Genomic DNA, 9670 nt, shown 5'->3' on the forward strand with positions numbered 1-9670 from the left:
AAACACATACTGTATAAATGCACACACATGCACCTTCACATTCCTCTGCCCACACAGACATAAATTCACTAAGACAACCCAAACAGACAGGCCTATTCAGTCACCTTAACCCCAACTATAACTCACACAACGGGGGAACCAGAAAATCTTTTCCCTAAGACAGAGCAGGCGAGGGCCAGGCCTGCGGAGGGGGACTGAGATAAGGCCCTATCACCGTCTGGAGATGAGTTATAGCCCACCTAGGAGGATGTGGCTAGCGACCCACCCGAACACACAGCTCGGCTCGCTGGGATTGGTAGGGGTGGTGTACTGCCATTAGTGAGGCAGCGGGTGGCCTCATGGACAGAGATAACAGCCCCATTCTCAATAACACCTTGACCAGAGGGAGGAGAGACAACATCAAATCAGTGAACCTCTACGCACATTAAAGCTCACACAAACCCAAAAATCCACACACACCAGACCCCCCCATTCCCTCTCTCAGTCCGACAAAAAGGTGACTGAGCGTAACCATTACAGAGCCGTGTCACCCTGTTATGGGTCTCTGTCAGTGTGAGGTGTCGGGGTAAATTAAAGAAGCCATAACTGCTGCTCTGTCAACTGCCCGTCATCCCCCATTTATTACCATGCCAACAGGCGGAGGGATAAAGCCCCCATCAAGTAGACAGATCGATCAATGTGACAGGCACATTTCAGGTTTCCAAATCAATCACACTAACAAAGGCAGGTGAAAGAGAAGGTGGTTGTTGAATTTTTTTTTCAGAGGACCACAGCTGTGTTTCTGGATGAGTCAAGACAAGAGGCCAAAACATACCCTCTGTTGTCCTGAGCCAAAGACTCAAACTTTATCGACCAGTACTGTGGGTCAGCGCATGGATCTCTGTCCCATTATTTGATTTGACTTTAGTGTCTTTATCATTCAGGCTAGTGCTGTTGTTTCTTAAAGTTGATTGGGAGTTTTAATTTAATAAGATGGTACGTGCAGCTGGATAATTCCTTGTGGACGGTGCTGTGTCAATGGTCAAAAGAACATTAACACATCGCACATCAAAGTTTTTACTTAGCATACAGCTCCAGTGCTGGACACAGTGTGAGAGTGCGGCTCCATGAGAAACATGATGAAACGAAGGCAGCGTTGAACAGAGAAGGGGTGGGAAGCAAGACAGCGCGAGGAGGGGGTTAGATGATAAGAGTGGGAAGAACTGATAGAGAGGAAGAAACCGTGTAGAGAAAGAAAATGATTAAAAACAGCAATCACCCGTCGGAGACTGATAAACCAACCAGTCGTTAATTGGAAGCGTGCAACTCGTGGGGATATGGTTGGATTAGGTTCACTTCTTCCCCTGCTCTCTTTCTTCTCTTTCCTCCTCCGTGGACTTAAATGTCTGGAAGACACATTTCATTATCAACAGTTAAAAATATTACAATTAATGTCATATTTATTTTTTTCTCACTTGCCAACCAATGGAGAGAGATTGTCACTTTTTATGCTTCTTTGCTACTGTACATCTGAAACAAACTTGGGAAGACATAGTAGCATTTGCTGGGGAAAAAATGAAAAAAGAAGAGAGTCAGAGATGGGGAGACAAAGAGCAGTGAGGTATTAGCCATTTTGAGTGATCTAGGCTTTTGGGGCATATATGAGATGGGAGATGGGTGGTGGTCCATAAACAAAGGGCTGACAGCCAACCCATCACCCCAGCAGGTCTGGCTTGTGCTGCCTAGATAAAGCAGGGCTGCTGCCTCCTGTATCAACACCATCCATCATCCATCTTTGCCTGCTCGCCCGCTCATTCGCCCTCGCTTCAGCCCTCTTGCTCCGTACACCTGCCCCTCTGCCAGCTGTGTGTGCACTTTTTACCCATCTGAGCTTTCCCAAAACATTCCATACAGCAACCACAAATATCTGTAATTTTCATTACCCCTCTTTATATGTTGACCTAGTTTGTAAACTTTTCCAGTTAACTCAAACCTTTAACGAACATGTGTGCCATTGATGCGCAACTGTCCATCCGAGCTGTAGTTCCTTGGATTGCTTTTTTGATGTGACGTGGAGGGGTGTGTGTGTGTGTGTGTGTGTGTGGCAGGGAGGGGGTGGGGGGGTCTTCAGTGAATTACGCATCTCAAACTCAACTTTGTTAGGATGAGCATTAATCATTGATATGTCCACCATCCGCTGTGCCTGTATCGGTTGCTGCTCATTTTTGTCTTGCAGCAAAGTCAGCTGAGAAATAAAAGGCATTGTTTTCTCTTTCGATTATTGGAGAACTATTCAGGTTTCAAGTACTGTGCTCGTCAAATCATACAAAGCAGGGGTCTGACTGAGCTTTGGCAAAATAGCTTTTTCCAAAACTAACCTGACAAAATATTAAACCATGATTTAGGAAATTTTAGCCCCCTCAAAATGACCCTTCAGACCACCATTGTTCCCTTGTCAATTTAGTTTTTGTATGAGCATCTCCTTCCTTTCTTTGTTGCTCGTGGGGAATGGAAATTATGCAAATGGAGATGGGCACTCGGAAGAAAAAATGTTGACATCTCCCAGCCTTGCTGCCCCCTAAATACACACGCATCATGCACACACCATTCAACGAGCTCTCTTTTGGCCCAGTTTGTGGGTCTGTCTCTTTTGGCTGTCTCTCAAACATACTTTAACAATTCCAACCATATTGCCTGTGCCTCATCCTTTCTTCTGTCCATTCTGGCCCATTTAAGTCTGACTGGACAGGTGCTGCGACAGGAAGACAGAATGCTGTCAGCCATTGTAACAAACAATATTGGGTTATCTAACTTTGGAAGAGAACAGAGGAAGTAAAGGTTGTCTTGTGTTTGAAGAAAAACATTTGATTAGCCGCCTACATCAATCCCACCTCTTCATGTTCATTGTGATTCTAACAATGCAGAATGAATGAGGGTTTTTTGCTTCAAAGACAGTGAAATTTAGTGATCGTTTGGTGCAGAGGAAACTTTGTAGATGCAGGTTTTTTTATATTTCTTTAGTGTTTCTTTCAGTTCCACCAATCAGAGGGGAATTAAGATATAGAGTAGAGACCAGGAGACTGAGCAGAGCAGGACGACCAGGGAAATAGCTCAACCAGAGGATGAATTAAAATGAATAAAAGCCAAGAAATGAGAAAATGGGCTATCATTTGTGCAGCATAATGAACAAAGTACAGATATCACTGTCTTTCCATGCCAGGGGGGCTAGAGGCTCTACGGTCTCACACTAGTAGAACAAATGAGTCAACGGAGCCAGAAAGCATAATGATTGTCCATTAGTCTGTCCCTAAACTCTGCTTCCTGTTGTAGCTTTAGGGCAGCAGAGTTTCTGAACTGTGGGAACCCATCACGTGACCTCGGTACACCCTTTGAATACCCCCAGCCTGCCCTAATGGGCCCAGATACAACTTCCCCGGGTATCAGCTGAGAATTGAGCACCGAGTCGGGGTTCACTCAGAGGTTTAAGGCTCTGTGCAAGTCTGGAAGCAGACTACATTCCAACATGTTTAAAACTAAAGAAAGAAATCTGGCGCTTTGATGTAGCTCATAGTCATATAGATGTATCATGATGCATTGTAATGTAATATAATATAATAAAAGTTTTAGGGCTGTCCTCAAGTCGAATCAGAATCGTCAAGTCCTGCCTATAGTGGACTGATAGTCGAATCATGTGTGTTTTTGTGCGTAGTGATTGCGGGGGGGGGTTACACACGGTTGCTCCACTTTAATCTTGTGAAGCTGCAGAGCTGCAGTCTCTATTCATTTAACTTACACTGTAAATTTCCAGCTACACTGAGGCTTTTTGAAGACCCTTTTCTTCTCACTCTCTCTCTCTCGCCTGCTATTCTTGTTTTGCGTGCGTGTTGTATGTACATCGCTGATCCTCACAGGTCTATTTCAAGTAGCCAGCTATATAAAAACGATAAAATCAACACTGATAAATTATCCGAAAGTCGCGCGATGTGCGAACAACTAAGCACATCACCGGTGAAGGTGGGGCTCGGTATCTTCAGCAAGTGTTCCTTTTCTGCCACTACGCACATACACGCTACGACCCAGGGTTAAGGTTACAATTTTGGATTTATTTACGCACTTTAAAAACATTTATTGAAAGTTTTATTATTTTTACATGTTTATTTACAACATTAAACGTTGAAATGTGTATTGTAATAGGCTGTATATTTATTTATTGGGAGAAAACTGGTAGTTCTATGTAAAATCAGACATTGAGCACCTCCATATCACCAAAATGCCATGATCCTCGTTTCACTGCAAAGCTTCAACTGTGAGATTGACAGTCGAATCAGGCTCCGCCCATCGAAGCATTGAATCTTTGACTATTCAGGGTCAGCCCTAAAAATTATATATACATTGGGGAGAACAAGTATTTGATACACTGCTGAATTTGCAGGTTTTCCTACTTACAAAGCATGTGGAGGTCTATAATTTTTATCATAGGTACACTTCAACTGTGAGAGACGGAATCTAAAACAAAAATCCAGAAAATCACATTGTATGATTTTTAAATAATTAATTTGCATTTTATTGCATGACATAAGTATTTGATCACCTACCAACCAGTAAGAATTCCGGCTCTCACAGACCTGTTAGTTCTTCTTTAAGAAGCCCTCCTGTTCTCCACTCATTACCTGTATAAAAGACACCTGTCCACACACTCAAACAGACTCATCTGGGAAAAAGTGAGTTTTGTCTTGCTCAGGAGAATATGTGTGCAGAATTATTAGGCAACTTCAAAAATCAATTCTATCAAATTACTTGTTTATTCTCAATTTTTAGAGAAACTCTAAAAACACAAAATAATAGAATAACATTTTTGGCCTTTCAAAAATATTTAGCAACCAATATAGCCATCCTTCTTTTCAATAACTGCCATGAGCCGTCCTTCCATGGAGTCAGTTTCTTGATCTGTTCAGTTTTCGCTGAAGCAGCAACCACAGCCTCTCAAATGCTGTTCAAAGAGGGTTATTGTCTTCCCTGACTAAATCTCACCTTTGAGAAGAGCCCACAAGTTCTCCATAGGATCCAAGTCCGGTGTGAAAGGGGGCCACGTTGTTATTTGAGGCCCTTGCTGACTAGCTAAGCAGTCCAGTGGACTTGGAGGCATGTTATGGAGCATTGTTCTCTATAAGGATCATGGCCTTCTTGAAATCTGAGGACCTCTTCCTATACCACTGCTTGAAGAATGTATCTTCCAGAAACTGGCAGCAGGTTTGGTAGTTTCAGTCCATCTTCAACTTGAAAAAGTCCAACTATCTAATCCTTAATGATAGCAGCCCATAACAGTACCCCTCCTCCACCTTGCTGGCACCTGAGTCAAAGTGGTGCCATGTGATGCCATCAGTGATCCAGCCACAGGCCCATCCATCTGGTCCATCAAGAAATACTCTCATTTGATCATAAAACCTTTAAAAAAAATCTGTCCTCAGGTATTTCTTTGCCCAACCTTGATGCTTCAACTTGAGAATCTTATTCAGTGGTTAAGTTTAAGCTTTCCTGACCTTGGCCATGTCTCTGAGCACTTGCCACCTTGTACTTCTGGACATTCCTGGTAGTTTAGTTTGCAGTTCTGAAATGTGGTGGCACTGGAGGATAATGGGTTCCTGGTAGCTTCACATTTCACATTTCTACTCAAGTCTTTTGCAGTTAATTTGTGCCTTTTCTTCTCCGTGCGCTTTTTGCGCCCCAGTTGACTATTCGCTACAGAACATTTGAGTGTCTGGTGGTCACGCCTCTAAGGTTTAGCTATTTAGCTAAGACTGTTGCATCTGTTTGAAAGGCATTTTACAATTTTTTACTTTTCAGTGTCAGTTAAACCTTTTTTTTTTTCTTGTGGTAATGAAGCTGCCTAATAATCCTGGACACCTTGATATAAAGTGTAATTCAGTTTCACCACACCCTCCCTCATTACACAAATACAAATCAACTGAAAATGATTGACTCGAACGAGCATTCAAGTTTATTTGGTTTGGAGTTGGAAATTGGGCATAGAAATAATAAATAAATAATAGAAATCAGTCAGATTACTTACTTGCCTAATAATTGTGCACACAGTGTACATCATATAATGTGAACAACTGCAGATGGATTATACTTTACGCATGAACCGTTGGTATTGCTAGCCTTTAATATTAAGCTTGTATGCATACCAGCATCGGAGTTTAAGTTTAAATAAGTTTCCAGACCTTCCAGTACTGTAACATTTATGTAGTATTAATGGCAGAAATTTGCAATAACTATGTGTTGTTAATAAAGATTGTTTTAAATTACAGGCTTACATCAACTCCAATGTTTACACATGTGCAGTACAAATTGGGTGGTTCTGCATGTGCAGAACGGATTGACCATACAGAGAGGTGGCACGGCTACAGCCAATCATAACAGACTATACTGCAAGGGGGCACAGTGTGAGCGAGGAGCGTGGCGTGAGCGATGCTTCAGTCCGCAGCTGGACCTTAATGCATATGTGACTCCGATCAGATTTTTTTATAACGGTATGAACAGCCCAAGTCGCATGGAATCTGATATTTTTCAGTTTGACCACTTTCATATGTGGTCCAAATCAGATACAGGTCAGATTTTTTGTAATGCGACCTCAGTCTGGACAGTCAGATCAGAATTCACTCTAGAGCGATCGTTGTCACAATTCTGTGCTAGCGGGAGCTGCAGCGAACGCAAACATGGAGGAACGGCAGGGATGGAAGTAGTCAGTGGACTCTCTTTCTCCTCCTCCTTGTTATCATTTGCTCACAAATTCCCTTTCTTTCACCTGAAATCAACTTAAAAATAAAACCATAGATGGTAAACCTCTGTGGCCTCCATGTTTACTTCTGTTCTGAGTGTGACGTCCTATTATTTTTTTATGCATGCAGGTCACTTTCATGCCGTGGTTAGTTCACACTGGTGTGATATGGGCCACATTTCAAAAATAATGTGAACAAGAAAAAAGGATCTGCGCAATAAATCGGAACTGTCTGCAGTGTGAACGTAGCTTAAGAAAACCATTTCACTACAAAAGCTGCAACCAAGGAATGTTTGCTTGAAAAATTATATAAACAATTGATCAGTGATTGAAATTGTTTCAAATTAATCTTCTGTTAATCGACTAATCACTTAATTGTTTAAACTCCTCATATGAATATATTATTGTAATTCTTTATTATTTAGGATATATTAGACCATTGCAGGCAGTGTTGAAAATCAATTAGCAACTGTATGTTGTAGTAGTAGTTGTAATGGATTTAAAAATGAATGTAATTCATTGAATTAGCCAAAAGTAGACATTCCCATCTATGAACAGTTTCTTTTTCCAGAAATTTCCAGAAAAGTTACCACTCTATCATGAACATGTTATACAAAAACCTTTATTTGTGATCTGTTTTGTTGTGTGTTGTGTTGTATTTCACAATGCTTTTCTTGAATGAATCCCCTTCATAGGCATGATAAATGAGCACCATCATCTGTCCGGGATGAGCTCATTGCTCCAAACCCTCAGCTCTAATGATGATGATCTTCAGTCACGCGTGGCCTAAGAAAGAGCATGGCGCGTTTAAGACCCCGCACTCACCATCATCTCCTTTAACCCCCATGACTCAGCTGTTGACACTAACCCCTCCCCAGCCACCTTCGACACTCTAGTCTGTGTGGTTGACTGACGTGATCGGATGGGACAGAAGCAGACTGTGAGTGGGCAAGTGTTGTCTGAAAGAGTGTGTGGGAGAAAGAGAGAGAAAGGAAAAGGACTTTGTGATATTAGTGCAGAGGAATGTGATGTGTTGGGGGTCATGTGAAACACGGCTGGCACTCTGAATAACCTTCAGGAAGGCTATCACGACGTGACCCGGAAGTAGTCAGGTCATGTGTCAGGGCAAAAGGCTCGTCTCTGTTGACAGCACCCTTTCCAATCTGTACACAACTCTCACTCCTCAACCTCCTGGGAACCGTACTCCCTGGCTGCTCAGTTTAAAGGGCTCTGTCCGCACAGGAAAAGACATGTCGACGTGAGAGACCAAAGCATAGAGAGCCTTTGTTGGCAGTTAGGGTATCAAGGAGCCATTTTCTACTGGTGTGAGCTGAGAGGAAAACTTCCCCCAGGAAGTACTGTGGTGGACTAATACAAAACCACATCTTGACGTATCTCACTGGTCAAACCCTTTTTACAATATGAATCCCCGACAGGGAAAGGTGTCCCAGGCTTGAATCATGTGGACCGTTGATCAATGTTTCATGGTCTATGAATAGACAGGGATGGAGAAGGGGAGGCGATGGGTGGAGGAAGGTTGACGGAAAAGTCAGAGAGTTCAAGTTGCATGTTAAACAAACAGCAGGACCTTTTGAAAAGCTGGAGCCTGAGGTTTGCGTAAGTTAAGTAAATTAGTGCACATTTGCAGAAGTAACCTAATTGTCAGTGCAAATAAAGGGCGGAATTTTAATTGAGGACAATAGCGTTCAACTCACCGGCAGAATGGGGAAAATAAAGTGAGACTGATGGAAAGACTAATGGTTTGTGTTGGCTGCTGCCACAGCAATTATCACTATCCTTTACTTTGTTAAAGAGGACAGAGTAGACTCAATAAAGTGCCATGTTGTTGTTCCTTGAACAGAATTGATTCTTCAAACTGTGAGTGATGGACAAGGTGCAAATCTGCTGCATAAGGTCTTGTTTTGTATACAGTTCATTATTGTGTAGCTCTGATTGCTATTTATGATGGCATGATTTCATCTAGGTATTTACAAAACCTCTAAGATGTACCTGATCATAAGCTACATACCTGTAGCTACTGTTCAATCTTTGCAGATTGAAAACATGAAGTAGTTAACGTGTTGTTGAATGTATGTACCTCTACTATTTACTGTTGAAATTATGAGATGATTTATCATTTAGGCGATCAAGAGAAAATGTTACCAAGAAAAAAGGCTGGTTGCTGCTTCTCAAATGTGAGGATATGTCTGATCCTGTTTATCTCTCTGTTTATGTTGTTGTACATTTACCCAGTGGGCTTTCGGCCTATTGGTCAGACAAAACAATTAACTTGAAACCAAAACTTTAAGATGAAAGCTTAATAAATCATGTTATTAATATCTTTGGCATGTTACTAAACTGTAGTAAAACAACTTGAATATGTGTGTGTTCTGTATTTTGTAAAGGAGAAGCCTTTTTAAAACAAATCTACCGCAGTTCAGTTGCACAGCTTTTTAGCAAGGTCAAAACAGCTCAACTTGTCAGTGCGTGCACATCCATGTGCAGCATTAGTGTGTGCGTGCGGGCACGCACTCTACTGTGTGTTTTAATGTTTTAACATATGCAACCCCCATAAACAGTGTTTTATGCAAACAGTGGCTGAGCTCCGATCAGATAAGGCTCCAGAACAGGAGAAGGAGACTGCCTCGTGAGAGGAGAGAGGGGTGGAGGAGAGACAGAATGAGTGAGGGGTGAAGGCGGCAGTGGCGGCAATGTGAGAAATGAGCACAAAATATTGTGTCCAAGAAAATGTCTCTTCTGAACATTTTGAGACAGCTAAATAAATAGCAACACATTTGTCTGAGGAGCGTTTGTGCCTTTTTATTTGACCTTTTAAACATTTTAGCATCAAAATTTCTGTGACCTTGTTTCAGTGTTTTAGCTACAACTGATAGCAACTTTTGCAACGTC

Source organism: Micropterus salmoides, unplaced genomic scaffold (assembly GCF_014851395.1).
Source record: "Micropterus salmoides isolate LMB-PRFRI ecotype aquatic unplaced genomic scaffold, ASM1485139v1 Ms_hic_scaffold_4, whole genome shotgun sequence".
Lineage (NCBI taxonomy): Eukaryota > Metazoa > Chordata > Actinopteri > Centrarchiformes > Centrarchidae > Micropterus > Micropterus salmoides.